Source organism: Eretmochelys imbricata, chromosome 24 (assembly GCF_965152235.1).
Source record: "Eretmochelys imbricata isolate rEreImb1 chromosome 24, rEreImb1.hap1, whole genome shotgun sequence".
In the NCBI taxonomy this organism is placed as follows: Eukaryota; Metazoa; Chordata; order Testudines; family Cheloniidae; genus Eretmochelys; species Eretmochelys imbricata.
The window spans coordinates 3,035,528-3,059,001 of record NC_135595.1 but is presented as its reverse complement, the minus strand read 5'-3'; positions in this window follow the sequence as shown (position 1 = coordinate 3,059,001).

Genomic DNA, 23,474 nt, shown 5'->3' with positions numbered 1-23,474 from the left:
CTTCTAGCTATGTTGCAATTTCCTCTTTTTAATCCTTGTTTCTCTATTTGTGGGTGGGACACCTGGGTGGGACACCAGTTGATGGTGCAACTTCTTGTCTTATTTCATCTGCAGGTGTGGCCCTGGTGTTGTCCCTGTCCCAGCTGGGCTTGGGAGATGTTCACTTTGTCTCCCAACCTCTGATCTAAATGGGGTGGCATTCAGAAGGCCAGCTCAAGACCTCTGTGCTACTTAAGTCCTATGGGGCAGTGTTAGGGGGCTTATTCGTTCACCCACTTACTTCCCTGGTCCTTCTCGCATGAACAGAGAGCAACAATACCCGAAGTCCAAAGGTGCAAACAATTCGATGTTTATTGGGGTGAACTTCCAGCAAGCATGATTCCAGTTTCCTTCCTTAGTATCCTCCTTCCCAGCTCTGACACCACAGAGCCTTACACCTGTGTCCCTGTTCCCATTCCTACCCTTAGCCAAACATGATTCCAACTTCCTTACTCCCATTCCCTGTTCCCATTTCCCCCTTTAGCAAAACATGATTCCAATTTTCTTACCCCCATTCCCTGTTCCCATCTCCCTTACCCACATGCCCATGCGCACTCCCACCCCCACCCACTCACTTCCTCATTGACTACAGATTATATAGTAAAACTTGAGTTCTGCTTAGCTATACCTTAACCAATCATTTTCCTGAAATTTAACTAACCAATCCTAGCATATTGTAACATGATTATGTAACCAATTATATCCCACCACCTTAATTAGTTTACACCCAGCAAAATTAATTATACAGCAGACAGGAACAATCACAGAACCAGACAGAGATTATACAGACAAACAATAGCAAAGTGGAAACTATAATGACAAGACAATACAGAAGTGAGGGTTTCACATCCCAGCGATTGATAAGTGAGTTCTTGCCAGACAGGATGCTATCAAACTAAGTTTTCTTTTACATTTTCTAGGCACTTCCCTTTCTCTGGAGGTGATAGGAACACAATCCTGTCCTGATAGTGCCTAACAGCCCAACAGCACCTTATTTCAATGTGACTAGTTTGGAATGTGAGGATGTGACCGTTCGCTTCCCAGCTTATGGCTGCCTCTGCTGCTTAGCCAAAGGCCTGAGCGTAAGCACAGGGCCATAAACTGTCACAGTAAGAGAAGGCCCTTACACTGGCAGACAGTGATTTCTTTCTTTTATACCTCTAGAACTAGCCAAGCGATAAGAATACACCTAAATTCTTAAAGTACAGGCCTTTGCAGACAGGCCTGAATATCTATATCCTAACAGGCAGCTCTTCACCTGGCTGAAAATGTCACAACACCACTGATATCAAGAGCTATGACAATTTATACCAGCTGAGCAGTGGCCTTTATAGGTTTATTTCTGGAATCATGGCTCATCATCAACAAGAATCCTTTTAGCTTCACCTGGGGCTTGCTTATGGAAAATCTTTCTTCAAAACAGAGATGCTGGAAAATGTTCAAACCCAAAGTAAACCCATGTTTTTGTTTTCCTGGGCATCTAACCAGTTCTGCTTTGGGTGTCAAATTGCCAGCAATAAACTCTAATGTCTCCTGGTTAACGAAAAGCAGTTTTCATAACAAGAAAGGACATGCTCTGGTGCTATGAGTAGCAGGCTGAGTGCTGGGGGCCCTACTCTGACACTGATATACAGTGTGGCTTGGGGCAAGTGAGAGTGTTTGGTGGTGGTTGCAGCCTGTGATATACAGGAGGTCAGATTACAAGAACTGGTGTCCTTCTGGCCTTCAGCTCTATGTTGCTATGTCACTGAACCTTTGGGTGCCTTAATTTCTCCACCTGTAAATCAAGATTTTTATGCTGCTCTCTCCTAGAGCAGGTTGTGAGCAGAGCTGGTTGAAAAATGGTGCCGAATTTTTGTGAAAACTTTTCAGGCATTTTCATGAAAAGATTTTGTCAGAATAAAAAAAAAAAAAGTGGGCAACTCTACATAGAAACAACACTTTGGGGATTACATTTGTGGAAAATGTTGACCCGGTCAAGTTGTGCCTTTTAATTAGTTATGGTTTTGTGACATGCTTTGATGATAAACAGTAGCATCAGAATAAATAAGAAACAAATATAAATGCTTTTCTCTTTCTCGTGACTTACTTTACCTCCTGGTCCCTTTTTCCCTTAGACAAAAAACTTCCCTATAAAGGTATAAATACTTTGTCCTGATCTGCGAATTGTATTTACCAGCTTAGGTTAAAACTTCCCCAAAGTACAAACTATTTTACCTTTTGCCCTTGGACTTTATTGCTGCCACCACCAAGCGTCTAACAAATATAAAACAGGGAAAAAGCACGCTTGGAAACGTCTTTCCCCAAAAAATCTCCCCAAGCCCTACACCCCCTTTCCTGGGGAAGGCTTGATAAAAATCCTCACCAATTTGCATAGATGAACACAGACCCAAACCCTTGGATCTTAAGAACAATGAAAAAGCAATCAGGTTCTTAAAAGAAGAATGTTAATTGAAGAAAAAGTAAAAGAATCACCTCTGTAAAATCAGGATGGTGAATACCTTACAGGGTAATCAGATTCAAAACATAGAGAATCCTTCTAGGCAAAACCTTAAGTTACAAAAAGACCAAAAACAGGAATATCCATTCCATTCAGCACATCATATTTTATCAGCCATTTAAACAAAACAGAATTTAACGCATCTCTAGCTAGATTACTTCCTAAGTTCTAAGACTCCGTTCCTGTTCTGTTCCTGGCAAAAACCACACACAGACAGAAAGAACCTTTGTTTCTCCCCCCTCCAGCTTTGAAAGTATCTTGTTTCCTCATTGGTCATTTTGGTCAGTTGCCAGTGGGGTTATCCTAGTTTCTTAACCCTTTACAGGTGAAAGGGTTTTTCCTCTGGCCAGGAGGGATTTTAAAGGTGTTTACCCTTCCCTTTATATTTATGACAAAAGGTATAAATACTTTGTCCTGATCTGCAAATTGTATTAATAATACATGACAGCTATTTTCTGAGACAAATACTATATGGGGTGAAACTAGTCTTAACCGAGTATTCAAGGAGCTGTGAAAAATGGGTAGTTTAGTAAAGGAGACTTCCTAAAGAAGTCAATCCCCCAATTCCTCTGGGGATAGTTTGTGGTTATCTTTTAAGAATGGAGCTTGATTTTGTTATCAGTTTACACCAGTTTCATGCCAGTGTAATTCCATTGAATTCAATTCTGAGTTACAGTGGTGACTGCAGAATAGATCTTGGAAGTTGCCTATCAAGAGGTGATCTTTTACTATAATTATTATTTATTATTTGTGTGGTGGTAACACCTGGAGATCAGGGCTCCATTGTGCTAGCAACTGTAAAAACACAAAGTGAGGGACAGTCCTTACCCCAAAGAGTTTACAATCTAAATAGATAAGGCAGACAAAGGTCGGGAGATTTATCAGAGATTAAAATATTTTGTCCAAGTTCACACAGAAAGCCTGCAGCAGAGTCACGCATTCTACCCCATCCCCTAAATCCCAATTATGGATTTAGCCACAAGTTCACCCTTCCTCTCATGTGCAGGTGATGGTGACAGAGGACATTGTGGTTTTTCAGAGTAATCCCATGAGTTTTGTGTTTCATCAAGCACCTGACACTCATAGAGCTAATAGTTCTCCAGACCAACGCCTTGCTCTGCAATGTGCCTTGAGCTGGCTTTGTAACTCAGTGAGTTAATTTCCACCCCTGAATAACATTATTTGTTCTGTGGGAGGCTTCGTGCTGGGACAATTGTATCTTTTGATATTTTGTTCCAGTAGTGACTTAACACGGAGACATCAACACTTAACAATAGCTGTTTCCGGTACCTCCTTCATCTTCCTTCTCTTGTTCCTCATCCCTTGTCATTCACCCCCCAACCCACACGAGGAAACAATAATTTTCAGGTGCCAATGCTTCATTCAATCCATGGCAATAGACCCAGTCTCAGAGTCATTTGTACTCTCACCACTCCCTGTGGAAATTGATGGGCTTCAGTGTAGACCTGAGATCCCATTTCAGCCCCTATGGAAACCAGATAATTTGAATTTGGAGACTCTAGTTACTGAATTGTGCCAAGATGAAAGTCTTAAAACTGTGGGCCAGTTTCTTAGCTGGTATAAATCAGCCTAGCCAAGCTCATTGAATCCCACGAAGGATTTGGCTTTGTACCTATAATGCTGTCCTTCCTGGTCCAACTGAGCCCTTTTTGGCACTCATCCTGCTATGAATAGACAAGATGAGACTCTATGACAAAATGCTACATCCTTGTTGATACTATAGTCAATTCAGATCTGAAATGTCCTATTGAAGGATCTCTTATGTTTGTCACCAAGATGCAAAGCTAGGAGCATCCAAGTGTTTGTTACATAGTGTTGAATGAATTCCTATCCATTAGACCAGGTATGCTGCTCATTACAGGGATGCAAAGATTGTGAAAAATTTCCAGTTGGATTGTATCAGTATTTAATAATAATGCTCAGAACTTGAAAAGCCTTTTAGAACTTTCAGTCACTGCATAAACATCGACTAATTAGTCCTCACTACCCACTACAAGATGGCAGGAGGTATTATTACTGCATATAATAAGTGGGAAAGCTGAGGCATAGAAAGGGGAAGTGACCTGCCCAAGGTCACAGAGAAAGACAGGGCCAGAGATAGAACTATATTTGAAGAGTTCCTGGATCCCAGCCCTGTGCTCGCTCCTATAGACCATACATCCTGTGGTATTAAAATTGAGCATCATGTGTAAAACAGGGAATCCCCAGCTGTTCGGGGCCTACAGTTTGAAAGACAAGGGTTATCTGTGTCGCCTTGGGTGTTGGGGAAAGCTGTGTGGGCTGGAGTGACGAGAGGTTACATGGAAAGGGAGGACAAAAGGAAATGAGAGAGAAGAGAAAGCTGCACACAAGCAGACATAGAACCTGGAAAGGGAGCACACCACACACAAGAAGGGAAGAAAGGGCAGAGATAAATGGCAGAGGATAGGAAGGGATTGCAGACATTCCATGGGAACAGTTCATTTCTTCTGATAAGAATGGCGTAGTCATCTGAGGCCAGATTTTCAAAGATATTTATGTGTCTCTCTGCTCAGCGCTGCAAGACCTAACTGACATACATGGCAAAGTCCCATTTTAAAAAGTGACCTAGGCATTTAGGAGAGCTCCAGTTTCACTGAAATTCAATGGGTTTTAGGCTTCTAAGCAACTTAGATACTTTTGAAAATGTTACCCTTTGGCCTTGCAATTCTGAGCCCAGCAACATCTAAATGCCTTTAAATATCCCTGTGCTACACACTAGATGAAACAAATTGCTGAAGCTAAAGGGTACCCGATCTCCTGTAGCAGTCTGAGCAGTGCTCGGACAGTTTCAGGTCACTGTGAGCTAGATTTAGGGTTGATGTCAGTGGAGCGAGGCTGATTTAGTCCAGCTGAGGAACTGGCATAAAACAATTGTTCCAAGATCTATTCCTGGGGGAATTCTGCACCAAAACATTAAAAATGCTGTGCACAACATTTTAAAATTCTGCAAAATTCTGCATATTTTATTTGTCAAAAATAACACAATAAAATCACACCAGTCTCAATTATTTTGGTATTTTATTTCAAAATACCTGTCCTCAAGCATGTCTGTAACAACACAGGCAACAAAAACATTTTCTCCAGAAGCAGAGAGTTAAAGAAACCCCTACGACAACCCAGTTCCTGTTTCTCTGTTATGCTTTTGTTGGGTGTCTCAGTCTGGGTGTGTCACATGTGCCAGCTGGACCCACCTTGGGGGAAAATGCTGCCCCTCCAGTCTAAGACACCCACACACTCTCCCCAGAGACCAGCTGTGGGACATGCCCCCTGCCCAGACACCTGCACCCCTTACCCCCCAGTGTCCAGGGATCTAGAGAGACAAACAGCCTGATGCCGGGTCCTGGGCCTGTACAGAGTTTCCTGCGTGTTGCCTCCTTCCTTCAGGATGTGCCAGGAAATGCAGCTGACCAGAACCCTCCAGCTCCCACTCCCCGTCCCTTCCGGCAGTGTCCTGCATTTGCGAGCTGGAGAACCAGACTCTGCTGGGTCCAGCAGCACCTAGTGATGGCCATCAACCCTGCAGCACCAATTCTGTGGGGGGAAATGAAATTCTTCACAGAACAGAAATTCTGCATAAATTCTGCATTGTGCAGTGGTGCAGAATTCCCCAGGTGTAAAGATAACTAATAAAGGTTAATTGATTACAAACCATGGAACAGAGTAACTTGCCCAAGTTCCCACAATGAATTGGAGGTAGCACTGGGAACAGAATCTAGTATTTCTGGCTCCAATTTCTGCAGTTCAGTCTCCAGTGCAATCCTTCCATCTCCCTTAGGGAAGAGCAGAGTTTTATGACAAATTTGCAAGGAATTCTCTTCTCCGGATTGCAGTCATGTGATTGCAACCTTGCTGGAATCCTTTAAGAAATAATTCTGGTGTAGGTCAGATAATGTAAGCTTGGTGGGGGGAGGAGGAGGGGAGGTATAGCTTCAAGTGGATTTGGTAGTGGAGAAGGTAGCCTGTGCGCAAGGCTGTCTTTTGGCTTCTCTCCATTAAGTTCTTTTGAAATTTCCATGCATAGAGAAAACTCTGGATTTGAAGGAAGCATTCTCCTCCGGGATTTAGTTTCATTGTATTAATCAGAAGTGGTTGAACCAGCTTTCCAAAGGCCCGGCTCACCCTGCTAGCTTGATTATACCCCTGTCGCTCCCACCCCATGCTTGTTCTCACTTGTCTGTCATTATTTAAGGGCAGACACACCTGGATTCCATATGAGATGGCTAATAGGATGAAAGAGATAATTACATAGGTTTAATTTCCTAGTATCATTCTGTCTGCTTGCCAGTCTAATCTATCTCATATTTTTACAAGGCACCCATTACAGTAGCCAGTTCTACACATCTTCTGCCAAATGATGGAACAGAGGAAAGATTGTACATTCAACCTTTCCGAGGTTATATTCTCCGTCAATTGGAGTCTTTAAATCAAGATGGGAAGTCCTTCTAAAAGATACAGGGCCTGATTTTCCACTGCACTGCACCTTGTGCGCTCTCTTATATCGGTGCAAAGTTGGATGTGAACGGCTCCCTTTTCTGATCTCGCAGCATTTCACATTCATTGTGCACTGGTGTAAACAACTGCACAAAGGTGTGGGGCAATGGAGAATTCGGTTTTTCCACCACAGTTTACTGGCCTCAGTGCAGGAAGTGCCAGGTGAAATTCTATGACACTGTATTATGTACGAATTCAGCCGAGATGCCCTACATATCTATGAATATATGACAATAAAAGGATTTTTTTTTCCATCAGCCATGTGAAATGACAGTGTGACTTTGTATTCTAAGCTTAAAAACCTTCCCTTATCATTCTCTTTAACTCTCCTGGTGAACCTTGAACACAAAACCTAAGTTCACTTGGGTTAGACCCCAAAAAGGCTGCCTTGGTGTAGACGTCATTTCTGCTGCGGTTCATCAATTCTTATATGTTCCATCCCAACAGGATTTTAAGTAGCTGACGTTACCTCAAAATGCCCCCTCAGTGTTGATGAAACTAAATAATGCTTGAGCATGAATCCAGCCTGGCAAACTCTTGAAGATGGCTCCGCTCCATGGCACAGCACCATGACGGTGCCTCAGAGCCACTCGATGCTTTCGTACAAGATTTATAACCATAGATAAGCATACCAGCTGCCATAGGATTTGCGAGACATAACAAACTCCCTGGGTTTTGGATCAGGGCCTGGGAAGCTTTTCCTCTTGAAGGTGCTTTGCAAGACCACCTAATTGACTAATTGAGAAGAGCAGCATTTAGCTCAATTAAGGCATAATTGCAAAGCAACTCTAAGGATGAGGCAGTATCAGGCAAACCTGGGTTGGGCTCCCAGCATGAATACATCACCAGCTACTTAACTGTCCTGTATTCACATCAGCCAAATAAGAAAAGGGCCGGGCCAGACTTGCAAGGTGTGATCGTAGGGCTAAATTCCACTCTACAGTTTCAAGGGCTTAGCATTAAAACTGGCAAGATTAATTTGAAGATTTGGGGTCAACCTTCTCCCCCCGTCCCCAGTAGCTTGAGTCTTCTTCTTGCTCCACTTCCCTGACCTCTGCTAATTTTTTCATTCACCCAGGGAATCTCAGCTAAACCTCCTCATTTCTATAGGGGGCCCAATTCTGCGACATGACACCAGTGGGACTGGAGGGAATGCCAGTATTTGGCAGGATAAGACCCACTGCTTCTTTTACTAAAGAAAACAATGAAATGATGATGTATCTATAATTCAAAGGCTACTCCACATGCTGTGGAGCAGTTGGGTCTTCTGTGGTCCTAGCCACTCCTGCGTCCCTGTTTTGAGTGACAAAAACTAATAAGCAACTTTAAGGAAAAGTGATTTTTCATGGGAACTTCAGATCAAAGGGCCTGATTCTCAGTTACTTAATTCATGCACTGAGATCAGGAATGGTATATGGAGGACTATGCTGGCTTTAAGTTTCCTTTGTACTGGGGTAATCTTGGGTATTGCCTGGCTCCTGGTTTAAGTCAGAGCAGCCCCAAGGCTACTCTAACTCATGTTTTGCTTCCTATGACCCTGGGAAGCAGAGAATAGCCACAGTGCAGTGTGCTCTGGCCAAGCCAGAGGCTGGGATCAGAGCCTTTCTCCCAGCTCCACAATGGCTGAGGAAGCTCCCTCTTCAGTGGGGGATGCTCAAGGGGCTCTTTCCTCCCACTTTAAGGCCCCTTTACATTGCGAAAGTGACCTAAGCATCACTTAGAATCAAGCCATTGTTTTCATTCTCCACGAGTGAATTTATTTCTCTGGATTTATGGCAAAAGATGTCATCACTCACCCGCATTTTTATTTTTAGGCAGATCCGAGAACACTGACTGTTCAAGCAGATACTTTGAAAAATGCCGTCCTGTGAACGAACCTTCGTGCTTCAGGCAGGGCTGACACACAAATCACCAGCTGCCAAAATAAAAAATGCCCCAGAAAAGGGAGTTTTCTCTCCCAGATGATGCTCAAACTACTAATTTGATCAATCTGGGGGTTGTGAAAGAACAGGGGCCTCATGCATAGAACAGTGTCTCACTTCTGGGAGGCCGGGCTTAGGGACCATATAAAGGTTCTTTCATCCTCAAGCTCCTGAATCCCCTTTGCATTGATTCACTTGCTCTTACTGGTGAATTGGGTAAGTCAGCTTATACTGCATTTATTAGTGAATTAGCATTAAATGGGATGATCGTATCAGACTTTATTGCTAAAGCTAATGTGGGATCGCTCACTATATTACTGGCAATCTTCTATTGCTTCTATTTTATTTTGATGAGGCAGATTAAACATTAGTGGCTCCAAACTTTAGAAGTTAAGGAGTTTGGTTTCCTCCCATAGGCCATATGCCATTGGCTTGATGGAGTTACTCCTGGTTTGTACCAGTCTAACTCAGCTGACTTTGATGGAGTTATTTCTATGCATAACACTCTAATTCTATTGTCTCCATTGGAATTAATCCTGATTTACCCCAGTGTCAGTGAGACGGGAAGGAAGCCCAGAGTGCTCAGAGGTTACATAAGTGGTTTTTGCATGCTGAGATGAAAAAGCTAGCAACATTCTGGTGTGATGGTGCCCTGGCTGGGATGATTTAACTGGGAATTGGTCCTGCTTCGAGCAGGGGGTTGGACTAGATGACCTTCAGGGGTTCCTTCCAACCCTGATATTCTATGATTCTATGATTCTATGATTCTATGCATAAGGGGTTTGATAACATTTCCAGATTAAAGCACAAATTCCCCAGGGTTAATTGTTGCAGGAGGGGAAAATGAACAGGGAAAGCGATGAATTGCCGGAGACCAAAAGGAAAGATTGCCAGAGAAGTCTTTTGGGTTTATGGGAGTATTTTGCTTAGCACAATGGGGCCCGCATCCTAGTCTAGGGGTTCTGCATGATGCTATTGCAATGCAAAATATAATAGTAATAAGGATGGCCATAAAATGTTCAAAGACAAGGGTCTAGGAGATGGAAGGGGCAGGGCAGAAGGGAGCGAGACCTAGAGGAAGGCATTGCTAAAGGACTGACAGGCCAGGGGAACTGAAAGGGTAAATGGAATTGGAAGGAAGGGAATTATTCTAGAGCTGAGTCTCCATTGCCCTGTGTCAGTCATTTAAATCCTGCCATTATGATTTTAATAGTTTACATCCACTTTGTGAACTAGGGCTGGTCGAACATTTTTCATCAGAATGGAAAATTGGCTTTGACTAAGCCTTTTTCTTAATTAGGCTTCTTTCCTTAAAAAAACAGATGTCCCACCAGAAAACCAAAACCAGGACATTTTCAGCAAGATATACTTATATTAAATTTTCAGCTGACAATTTTCCGTTTCCTTTTTTTTTTAATGACAAGTCAGAATTTAACTGTTGGAGGCCCCCCGCCTCCCCCCCACCTTGGCATTTTTGACCTGCTCTGATGTGACTAACTGCACAAGATGTGGGCAATGCATACCCAGGCCCGGCATGGTTTCATCTAGAACTTTAGACATCATTAAAACACCCAAGAGTGCGTTTTAAAACACCCACCTTCGATCTCATTGGCATTTGTGTAGCAAATGTAAAAACCATCCGACATTTCTCCCAGGTTCCCCTGAGCCGCAGAAGATGGCTTCACAGCAAAACCAGCAGCAACGCAAGCAAACTCTCACCCTTCCACTGGCACTGAGCAATGCCACTTCAGAACCGGCACCGACCCCAGAAGCAGTACCAGAACCGTGTCCAGCAACAGTCGAAGAACCAGAAAATTCACCCCAGGAAGAGGAGGAGTCACAAGAGGAGTATGAGCGGCCACTGAACCAGCCTCTTGGACCAGCTCCAGAACTGGAACCAGAACCAGTACTAGGCCCAGAACCAGAATCAAATCCATCAGAAGTTAAGGAAATAGAATATCTACAACTGGACCAGCAGCAATACAAGCATCCACCCACCCTACCCCCTGCACCAGGAATAGAAACATCAAAGGAATATCAGCAAGCAGAACCAGAACTGGAACCAGAACCGGGACGATGCCCGCCACCAATCAGTGAACCAGAAGGTCCCCTTTTTGTGCAACCATCTTCACCTGTGGAAGAGCAGCAACAGAAACAACCACATCATTGGCCGCCGAAGCGGAAGTAGCTTCTAGCTACTGAAGGAAAACCATGATATGAAAAGCAAGACCCCAATGCTTGACACAGTTGACCTCATATTCTCATCTGCTGTGTGTTTAGGGGTTTTGCTTTAGAGGTTTCAGAGTTTTGTCCTGTATATGTTAGGGCCTCTTAAATATACTCCATTAGTTCCTTAAACTGTTACCATGCATGTGACAGATCCTCTTGAAATCACTGGAACTCTGCTGATTCACACCAGCTGAGGATCTGGCCCTTCTTGTCTATCACACTTCTATAGGAGCCATAGGTACAGGCTGTAGGTGCCAGCTGTAGGTGCTATGAAGTTCTGAGGGTATGCTTTCACTATCGGGTCCCTGTTTTTTAAACCCATCCATGAGAAAGAGTGAGAACTGGGCTGTCTATACTGATGTTCACCTCCAAGGTGATTCCTTGGCCAGAAGGGGTCATTATGATCTTCATGAACTCCACTCTGCTAATAACTTCCAGCCTCCAGGAAAGAGGATTGTCTAGATTCAGTGCCTTGGTGTGTAGCGAGCATTAACTGAAGAATGACGAGGATCTGTTAAAAGACTTGAATAGGGAGAGAATAGTGTAAGTGAGGAGTGTTTCACTCTAATGCATGATGGGGTTGACTTTTCACATTTGAGCAACTAAAATCCCGGGGGTGTAGATAGACGCTAGCCAATATGCATTGTGGAATGTCATATACTGGGATAATTGTATCATTAAATTGCATGGGCCACTATTTGATTGTGCTCTGCTTTCTAGCTGCATGTGCGACACAATAAAATCTACCATTCCTGGATGGTCACACCTGCCTTCTGGTGTTTTTCTGGTCCTCTACCTTCCCCCGCTATCCCCAACACACACTGACTTACCGAAGTTCTTGTTTCTAGGGGTAGCAAGAATAATGAAATCTTGATGCAGAATGTTAGATCTGCAGGGCAGGAACTGCCTCTTGTTATGTGTCCAACACAGCCAGGGGGAGTGTAGGCGCTACCATAATACAAATAATAAAGAATACGGAAAAAATGACAAGAAACCTTAAAGGGAACTCCCAAGATAATTATTGTCATAATTCAGGGCAATGGCACCTGTGTTTCCATGCAATGGTCCAGCAAAGGTACCCGCTGTCAGGCTTCCGGCTCCCCAGCGGGGGCCTCTCTTGGGTGGAGACCTGGCTCTCTCTCTGCCTTCTGACCAGGGTATTTCCAGACTGAACAGCAAGGCTGAAACTCAGCAAGGGTCTCGGCGCCTGGGCTCCAGCTGGAGCGGGAACATCTAGACTGCAATTTTTAGCCCCCTAGTGCCAGCATGAGTCAGTTGATCCAGGCTCTGAGACTCACGGCCAGGGGTTTTTGTTCTGCAGTGTAAACGTGTCTGTAAAGCTTAAGGCCTGAAAGGAGCACCAAATCTTCCAGCCTAACCTTCTGTACATCACAAGCCGCTAACAGCACCTCACCACCCCCATGCTAAATCCAGCAAGTGGAATTAGACCAAGGTGTTACAGATCCTCAGGAGACGTTTGTCACGTCACTTACGGCACGACTGGAAGGTGCTCAGATACGGTGGTGATGGGGATGTTACAAGAACCTGTAGAGACTAGAATAGACATAACACATAACATTAACACAAAAACTTGAAAAATGATTTTTGTAATGAAAACGTGAGCATTTTGGACAAAAATTCCCATTTTGTCCAAAAGTTACTTTCCCCTCTAAACATTTAGACCATCCCCCTAATCCTCATTGTCAAGTGAAGCCTTTTGCTATGTGCCAATAAGTACAAAAACACCTCCGCTTCCTGGTAGCAATGCTCCTGGAACCAAGGTTTGTTCTGAAAAGCTGACCTGAAAGTAAAATCATCTAGGGCTAGATTGTGGCATCTAGTTATAGTTCAGGGTGGGGGTGGTACAGCGCACTTCTGGAGCACCCGCGTTCATTAGGGGAAAACAGTTCTCCCCCTATACGAGAGACAGTGTAACCCCACCCATCCTATGCAGCCGGCTGTGCTCTGCAAAAGCCTACGTGTGTAAGCACAAAAGTTACACCCAGTACTTGAGGTTCTCCTGTAAGCGAAGTGAACACAGACCCAGCTGAGCCTCCAGCCCTGCAATGCATATTGTCTGCGGTGAATGAAAGGATTCCCTCTAATACAGGAAACACATGGAGAGAGGTGTGGCTACCATTGCTGTAAGAGCATCAGCTACACAGACGTGTAAGTGTTCAAGTCCCATGATGATGAGTGTGTGAGAGAGAAAGCTATTTCAGAGCCAGCAGCAGTGACAATCCGCTTAAAGGCCACTGCTAGGTATTGTTGAGCATGCAATGCTGTCCTCTAGTGGCTTGTCCATGGAAAGGACGAACACTTATTACACTCCAGGTAGAGGAGGATTCTAATCCCAGCGTGTGTGTGTGTATGTGTGTGTGTGAATGGAACACATCCTGGAGAAGCTGAACAGAAGTTCGTGCAATGAAACTGAAGCAGTAATTTCCCGAAGGCAGCCTTATCTCCGGATGGGGCTCCTTTCTAAGGCTAAACAACCCCAAATCTTTTCAATCTTTCTTCATATAATAATTGTTCCATGCCCTTAATCATTCTTGCTGCCTGTCTGTAAAGCCCAACAGAGATCAGGGTCTCATTGTGGTAGGTGCTGAATGCAGAGTGTGAACCAGTCCTGGCCCCATTTTTAGCATGATTCTGTGATATGAAGCATGAGTTTGGGAACTCTGAGTTCCCAAGCCCCGGTCTCACAGACGTGGGTTGACAATCGCTGGACCTGGGTCTCACAACTGTGCTAATGTGTCCATGCTGCATTACACAGACCTGTAAGTCCCCGTTTGATAGATAACATATCCCCTGGCCTGAGACTAGCCAGCCCCGGTGATAAGGGGAATGATGCCAGCCATGAGAAGTATTGCCGAGGAGGAACTAATTTGGGATGGTAGCAGGTAAGGATCACATGTGCTGTGGGTGTCTCATACTCTCAAGGCAGCTATGGAACCTGTATAAAAGTTCTCTCCAGTCAGGGCTCTTCCAGCTGCTCCCTTTCAGTTGCTTTCATCGGTGAATTGGGTAACTTTGGGTTTAACGGAGTCTCTTTAAAGATATTGCCCTGTGACTTTATTGCTGGTTTTGCCCGAAAGATCCGATCTTGCACAAATGCTTGGTGGCCCAGATTTTCTCGTGATATTTGGTTGGTCGGTTTGGATGCCCAGCCTGAGATGCTGTCCAGGGGCCTGATCTTCAGAGAGTCCTGAGCATTCACGCAGTGAAAATCAGGCCTTGAGGGACGGGTCTACACAGGGAAAAAAAAAAAAATAAAATTCCACGCAGCAAGTCTCAGACCTACAGACTCGACCTCGTGCTACATCGCTAAAAATAGCTGTGACCCCATTCTGGCTTGGGCTTGGAAGCCTGAGTTTGACCGTCTACATGGCTATTTTTAGTCGTGAGCATAGTGCAAACTGCCACGTTTACAGCCCACGTAGCCATACCCTTTAATGGCTCAAGCTAGGCATCCAAAATCTCTAGCCACTTTGAAACCCTTGGCCAATATTTTTAGCACTAAATGGAAGTGCGGCTATAGAAGAGTCTTGCAGCGACTGACGTGGCGAGATTGGAGATCACAGGCATTGGAACACAGCGTACTTTGATTCTAGGCAGAATTGCCCCGGCGTCTCGGGGGTATGACGCATTGCAGGCACAGTATGGGGTGAATTAGCAGCATTCTCCACTTCCTACTCGGTGCAGAAGATGCTCTGGAAAGGTTTGAAAATCTATAGGCATACCCCACATTGTGAGTTTGGCTGGTTCTGCTAGTATCCTCCTGTGGTTTAGACGTGCTCTGTTCATGGTTTTGTGTTTAAATAATGTATAGGGGTTGAAAGACAAAAAGACAATAAGCTCAAGATTGGGACTCTGAGTTGTCTAGTGGCTAAAAAGAGACTAGGAAGGCCTGGGTCTGCTTCTGAATGGAAATATGGAATGTTTGCCTCTTCGTGCCCCAGTTTCCCCCATTTGTAAATTGGAGTCAACAATAATGGGGGAGGGAGGACATATCAGTACATGAGCTAGACAGCAAGCAGCTATTCTAATTTACAGTAGTTGAGAATCTGGCCCAGTTCCCACTGGGATTCAGTCCAGTAAAGTTTTTCTTTTTCCGACAGGTTTGATGAAAGTGCCTTAATTTTCGGTCTCCACAATCAGAAAAGAATAGAAAATCAAACTAACTTTCAACGTGAATACTCCTGGAATATACTAGTGGGTAGTATAAATAATAACACCTCTGACCTCTATCTGTGAAAACTTCCTTTTTTAAGTGAAAATATATGTTTTTTAAACCAAAGACAGTTTTCAAAATTTTTGTTCTTGTTTTTTTCTGTTTTTATTTTCAGGATTTTTGTTTTATTTATGCTGAACAATCAAATTATTTTTGCAGAAAATTTGGATTAAAGAAAAAGCCCATTCATTTTCTGAGAAATATCCCATGAAAAATATATGGCTTTTGTTTTTTACAGCTCCACTAAAAATTACAACCATATGTCTAAGACTTAGCTAAAAATTGACTTCAACACAGGGGCACTGATTTACACCAGCTCAGGATGTGTACCTTTGTTTTTAGACAGTAGGCCTAGGAGTGCCGTCACCTTCAAGGTCAGCAAAACTTTGTATCTTTTATGAGTTCTGATGCCTGACATGAAATGATGTCATTAGAAGACGGAGATGAGGGCTTTAGTCATATTCTTCATTCCTTCAGACTTGTCCTTATTTTCTTTTTTGACAAGCAGATACGCTATCCCTGTCTACACTAAACAGCAGAGGAGCAGAATCCTTTGATGACTATTATAATCGGACCGAGAAATGATCCTGCTAGATTGCAAAGAATTTTATTTATCCACTAGCTGAAAGCCCGTTCTGTTGCTCAGTTGCAATCTGTAAAGGGCTGAGAACTTGCAACAAATCCCAGTGAGGACGGAACCTGGTGACATCCTCAACAAAACATGCTCTCGGTCATTCTTGTAGCTTGTTCCATTACTTCATGCTGACTCAGCAGACATTCTAGGCTACAGAGTGACACACAGCCAGAGTGACAATCCTGGAATCTTATCATACAGATAGGTCCATCAGCTCTGCACTGAGAGGTAGCAAATATCAGCGCATTGCAGGTTGGAAATCACTGATGGTGAATCTGTGTGTTTTTCCTAGTGTAATTTGTTTATTTACCCTAGTATGAACTTTCCCGGCCTTAAAGCTCTGGCTTGTCATCACAAAGTTACTAAAAGTTCCCTGCAATCTTCCTTCCCTTCTCTTCAAACTCATGGGTGTGGGTAACCTGGACCTACACTCCAGACAGCTACAACCCTTTCCATTCAGATTTACTCAGTGCCTGAATCTTTCCATCTGAGCCGGAAAAAGGTTCCCTCTAGTATAGGCTGCACTGTAGGAAAGTAACATGATGCTCCACTCAGCATCATATGGGCTACCTGTTCATTTACATAATATACACAGTCCTTGAACAGAGGTGGTCACAAACAGCAGACAAGCAATCCCTTTTCAGGAATCTCAGTCCAGATACTAGTGTCTGATTCCTAGGAATCAACTCGGCTCCCAGAAATTATTCTAGCTAGAGAGAGAATGGCAGAAAGCAAACTTCAGTGGTGCTTGCCATAGCTCCCCTCACAGGACACGACATCACAACACTAACACTAAGACAAGCTTTTCTTCAAAGACTGTACACTGCTATCATGCTACAAAAAAGAACTTGTAAAACTACGTGTAACAGCACCGTCCCGGGGACTGCCACCATAACAAGTTATTGATGTTGCTGTCTTGTGCCAAGTTTTGTACCTTGTGTGTGTTTCCCCTTAAAAGCGAGTGTCCAGTCAGTGCATGGCTGGGGATGGACTAACCATTTTTCCACCTTCTGGAGCCAGGGATGAACCTGAGGTCCAGTATATTTATCTTGCCTTTAAACAAGCAAAATGTACCAAGGGATGTTCTCTTTCATGTCATTAGAAAATTAAATTAATTCAGTTAATTCATGCTGCAATGGGCAGCACCGCAACAGAGGGGAAATGACAAATGTATACAATTATCTTTCCAGTAGCACCTCGAGGCCTCGTTACACTCAGCAGTATGCATACACATAGTAGGAGAAAATCCCTGCCCTGAACTGGGACACAGGGAGGTTAAATGACGTAGGGAGTCTATGGCTATGTCTACATCACCACGGTAAGTCTACCTAAATTATGCAACTCCAGCTATGTGAATAATGTAGCTGGAGTCGATGTAGCTTAGATTGACTCACTGTGGTGTCTACACCATGCTGGGTCGACTCTCCCGTCCACTTACCTTACTCTTCTCATTCGGGGTGGAGTATCGGGGTTGACCGGAGAGTGCTCTGCTGTCAATTTAGCGGGTCTTCACTAGACCCACAAAATTGACGCTCGGTGCATCTATTGCCAGAGCATAGATCTAGTGGTAGTGTAGAAATAGCCTATGGAAGAGCCAGGAACTAAACACAGAACTCCTGAGTCCCTCTTTAGTGCCTTAAGCACAAAAGCATCCTTTCCCTGACCTGCCTCTGTTCTCAGAAGTCATTTTGCCTTCACCATAGCTTATTTCAAAGAGTCAGATCAGCATTTTCTTATTCTTATTTAGAGCCGGTTGGGGATTTTTTTTTCCTCCCACAGCAATTTTTCACTTTTTGTTGAAAAATCAACCTTCCCCCCCACAAAAGAAAACGTTCAGCCAAAAGGTGAAAATTTGGATTCAGAAATGTTGATGCAATGACTCATGGGAGCTGTCGTTTGGAGGCCTCATGCCCCTAGCCTGGTCAATGGGCTTACCTCCCTTGCCCAGTTACACTGCCCTTTACTCTCCCCACCTGCTGTTGAGTCACCGTGGGGTATCATGGACGTCCTTGGCCACAGTGTATCATCCGAGATCTAGCCCAACTGAGAAGCCCAGCCTGTGAGGCAACACAGTGGCATTTTCCAACTAAAGATTTTTTGTGTTTTGACCCCCCCCCAACAACCCTCTCACCTTTGGGTGTTAGATTTTTCAATGCAAAATCAACTTTTCCTGCAGAATGCAGACACTTTTCATGAAAAATTTCGTTGTCTTGAAAATCCAATTTTCCATAGAAAACAGGTTAGAAGAAATTTTTTGATCAACCCAATTAAAGTTCTTCACATTTCTCAGTTTCCCACCAGCCAGATGTCAAACAGAATTTGTGGCACAGAAAGCTGTAACAGAATGTCACCATCCAAGAGTCTAGAAATATCTGAAATCAACATGGTTCAGTGAGGTGCTTATCAATGCTGCCAATTCTAAACTGGCAACAAACAAACCTGGAATTCATGCATCTTTGGTTTTTCTTTGGAAGAATTATTGTTATTACTCTTTGGGGGGTGTTATTATTATCCTGGTATATAAAGAAGATAAATATCAATGTGGATCAAATTTTTTTTTTGTTTTTCAATGTGTAGTCAAACTCTTTCATCAGAAATGGTTTCACCCAGAGTGTCACAGGTACCAGTGGATGAATCGCTTCCAATTTGTGCCAGCTACATTTCTGTCTCATGTTAATGGTCTCTTTGTCATCCAAGCATTGATGAGGTTATAAAACAACATCAGAGCATTAGGTACTAATGTTGTCATGCAATACAGTCTAATAGGAAGCATGACTAATGGCTAGAACACAGGACAGAGAGGCAGGAATTATGGATTCTATTTCTGGCTCTACCACTGACTCAGTGTATGTACTTGAGCGAACTACCTACCTCAGTGTGCCTCGGTTTCCCCATGTTTATAACATGGGATAATAATACATCCCTGCCCCATGAGACATGTAAGTCTTTTTCAGATGAAAGGATTTCACTGCTCTTTACAAATGTTAAAATATTTGAATGACAAAATATGATAGTCTCATGCTAATATTTTGCTAAGCTGGGAGTGGCTGGGTCATTCCACATACTGAATCTATTTCCCTGTGTTAAGTATCCTCACACCTTCCTGTCAACTGTCTACATCTTGAGTATCACTACAAAAGTTTTTTTCTCCTGCTGATAATAGCTCATCTTAACTAATTAGCCTCTTATAGTTTGTATGACAAATTCCACCTTCTCTGTATGTGTGTGTGTGTATATATATATATATATCTGTATATATATATATATATATCTTCTTACTATATGTTCCATTCTATGCATCTGATGAAGTGAGCTGTAGCCCACAAAAGCTTATGCTCTAATAAATTTGTTAGTCTGTAAGGTGCCACAAGTCCTCCTGTTCTTTTTGCTAACTTAGCATCACTTTAAGAACATTTAGGTTTGCAGTGGAATCCACAGTGTTATTTACTCTGATCAGCTTTGTAAACCTCAAGGAGTTAAATGCAAGCAGTTATCAGATCCTAACAGGGAAATAGCCTTGCTTTTTCATATACATAGGAAACAAGGCATTCACAGAGAACTCATTCTTTTCCCAGCTTATTGAATCTTGTAGAAACAATTACAGCCAGTAAGGAAATGAATACCTTTTCCCATGAAAAATTTCTCATTTTAGTAAAAAAAGATGTATTTGAAAAGTTTCAGATTTTCACAAAAAACATTTTATTTTATTTTAGTTTTTTCTTTAAACACCCTGTGTAAATGAAAACAGATTATTTTTGGTGAAAATTTCCATTCTCTCACTTTTCAAACATTTTCTTTGACCATCTGTTATGCGTCTAAGATCTGCTTAAATGAGTCTCCTCTGAGCCATTACCACGCTGAAAGATAGCGGAGTTTCAGCGTCTCCATTCTCTAATCAAAAAATGATTTCCAAATAATCCCTGAATTCCAAATTCTCATTTTAGAAAGTAGCTATGCCTTTGCTTGAATAATATATATAGGTTACAGTGTATATTTTAAACAATGTTTTCTAGCTAGGTCCACTGTTCAAGCCCTGTTGGTCCCAGGGTATTAAAAAGCCAAGGTGGGTGAGATACTCTCTTTTACTGGACCAACTTCAGTTGGTGAAAGAGACAAGAAGAGCTCTGCGTAGCAAGAAAGCGTGTCTCTTTCACCAACAGAAGTTGGTCCAATAAAAGAGATTACCCTCACCCATTTTGTCTCTCTGGTTTTCTAGCTAGGTATTTATATAATCCCCCATCACCTGGGCACCTCATAATTAATTCTCACTTACCCCTCTTATGAAACGACAAGGGTTATCTCCAATTTAGAGCCAGCGAGCTATGTGACTTGGACCAAGGTCTAGGTAGCAGAACTGGGAACACAGCTCCTTCTTCTACATAGCATATCAGTGAGTTAATGAAGTGGTTAACCCCCAATGAAGCAGTGATTTCCCTTTTACTGTGCTGTTAAAGCATCTCCTGCCCAAGGCTCCCTAGATCTCCAATGATCTGCCACCCTCCTTAGGAACTGAGCTCTCACAAATCAAAGGGTTATGGAGTTGTGGCAGCTAAGGCATGGGACTGGGACAATAGACTTCTGAGAGCCCTCTCTGGGCTGTGATTTTCAAAGGCACTTAAGGGATTTGGACACACAGTGCCCATTGAAATGAATGGGAGTTGTGCAGCTAAATCCCCTTTTCAACCATCCCAGCCCTGGTCTTGCCCTGAGAAAGCTGGCCTGCCTTTGTGGTCTCCCCCAGCTGTGAAATGGGGCCAGTAACACTCAGAGTGCAGTTGGGAGGCTACATTCATGTCAGTGGAGCTCTGAGACCTGCCCTTGTGCAGGGCCAAAGAGACATGCAAGCAGCCCTTGCTCCCCCGCAAATAGCTCCTCCCTGGCTCCTGTTCCTTGCCAGCGGGTGCTACCAAGGGGGTGGGGAAATTTAGATTTGCTGCCCCTCCACTTTCACGTTGGCTCATGGAGCACTGGGGACCAGCACCTGGTGGAGAGCATCTGGCTCAGAACTGACACCAGCCCAGACCAAAGCGAACCCTGGTCCTGAGCACATGCTAGAGGTTTGTCCCTCTGTTGCATCACCAGCACCGCACATTGTCATAAGAAGGAACTCAGAGTGTTTCTAGGGAAGTCACCCTTCTTGCGGATGTTACTAGGGTAATAACAACCAGCGATGGGGAGCGAAACAGTGTCAGTCAGTCACTGTGTGACATGTGACTCAGGCTGTGATTGGCAGATAATTATACCATCACGCACCAAAGGTGCTTCACCCCCCTTAGGGCAGTTCTGAAAAGTATAAAAGCACATCCCATCTCAGAGCTGCCCTATGGACTTCCATCCAGCTCTTCTCTTTGGTGAATCAGGTAAGTCTGATTTTATGGAGCTACTGAGATGTCACTTCATTGTTGGGCTGGGATGGCCGGGCTATATCCTATATATGGGACAGACCTTCAACTATTGTAAACCGTAGACATGAGCGCAGCTACGCAGCTTATAGCCAGCTGAGCATCTGGCCGAGTCTTCTTAATCATGTGAGGGAAGAGTTTCTAGTTAGACTGAAAACTCTCTGGGGCGAGGATTATCTTGTCTCTTAGGTTAGCAGGGAGGTGTGGGCAGTAGCTCAGACTAGCCAATCAAGTTCAATTCCATCCAAGACCCTGGATAAATACTTGGGAAGTTAGCCCATGTCTCAGGGGTCACACTGCTATTTTTAGCCTGCTAGCTCAATCAGGTGTATGTCTACCTGGAAATTTCACCATCCCCTGCATTGTTGATGTACCCTTAGGCTTGCTATTCAGTTACAGCCCCAAGAAAGTTATTGACTGGGGGAAAACCCACAGATAACGTAATTACTGTTAGCAGTTAGATGTGTGATTGCTCATTTTGGGGAAAAGGCAGGTCTCCCAACATTGATGGCCTGGAGAAATAAAGTAAGGGAAATAGGAAAAGTGACAGAGAAAGACTTATGTCTGGATCAAATGGATTATTTTTAATGTATTGGAATTTGAGCAAAATAAACATACAGATACTGACAAGGCATTACGCAAACACAAAAGGGTCTTTTACAAATAACAAATACAGACATGAATACAATTTGTGAATACTAGTATGGAAATTTAATGTACATTAATAATGATAAAAAAACACCAGCCAACCCCACCCATCTCAATGGGGGTCTGGTCAGTGGACGCTATTATAATAATGATGATGATGACGATTATTTTTTGTTATTAATCAGTTGCACGTAGCGGAGGCTGCAAGATTTAGAAGTTTAAGGCAGATGTAGTGCGGCTTAGGAAATAGAATTTCTCTCCCGCAGAGAATTCAGATTTTTTTCCAGTGTGTTCATCGCAAAACGTGATGAAAAACGAAAAAGATCAAAAATTTTGCAGAATGTAAATTTTGGGGGAAAAAATTGATTCAGAAATGTCGAAATGAAAACTTTGCACATTTTAGATCAAAGTTGCTTTTTGATATTTTTGACATTTTGACATAGCAAAGTTTTTGACAATTGTTTCCTGTTGAAAAGTCAGAAAATGTCACCAAAATCAACCTTGTCTTTCATAGGGAAATTTTTTCCATCAAAAAATGTCAACCAGTTCCAGGCAGAACAGTTTTGCTATTGTAGGGCGGTACTAGCTGGTGTAACAGCACCTAGAATCTCTCTCCCGGATCTGGATGTTACCACTGTTACCGTTAGGCTTGGCAGAATTTGATTGTTGTTTTTTTTTAAAAATGTTGACAGATAATATCAATGTTTCTTTTAAAGCATTTTAAGCATTATTTCTGTGTTTAGTGGTGAAAATTGTCACAGTTGCAGGAAACTGGGGAGTCAGACAAGGTGGGGCGGCAGACAATAATGATTTAATGAGGGTGAGACACTGAGATTCAAAAAGTAAAAGCTTTATAACAATTAAAACACATATTCTCAACATCACATGTAAACCTCCTTAAATCAAACACTACTAAGTTCTCAAGCAGAATTTTTCTTACTTTGCCTACCTGTAAATTTCTATTTTAATCAATGGACATTTTTTTTTGGTCATTTTTTGTGTGTATGGCGAAACTGACGCTTACCAACATTTACTGATAAAAACATAATCCTTCCAAACCTAGTGATCCTCTTTGACCTCTGGGTTGGATTATGGCAGTGGGACTGACATGGGGGCTATGCTTGAAACAAACTCCGAAGCTGCCTCCGGTGCGCACTAGGGTGTGTCACTGGCTCTGTGGTCCCTGAAGTACCCACTCTCTAAGGCCTCGCTGGCTTCCTGTTTGATTCTGCGTGCAACTCAAAGTGCCCAGTACCGATTTATAAAGCCTGGTCTCCCTGAGAAATTGCCTCTTCCTCTATCAGTTGACATCAGTGGGGGCAAGTCTGTGGGC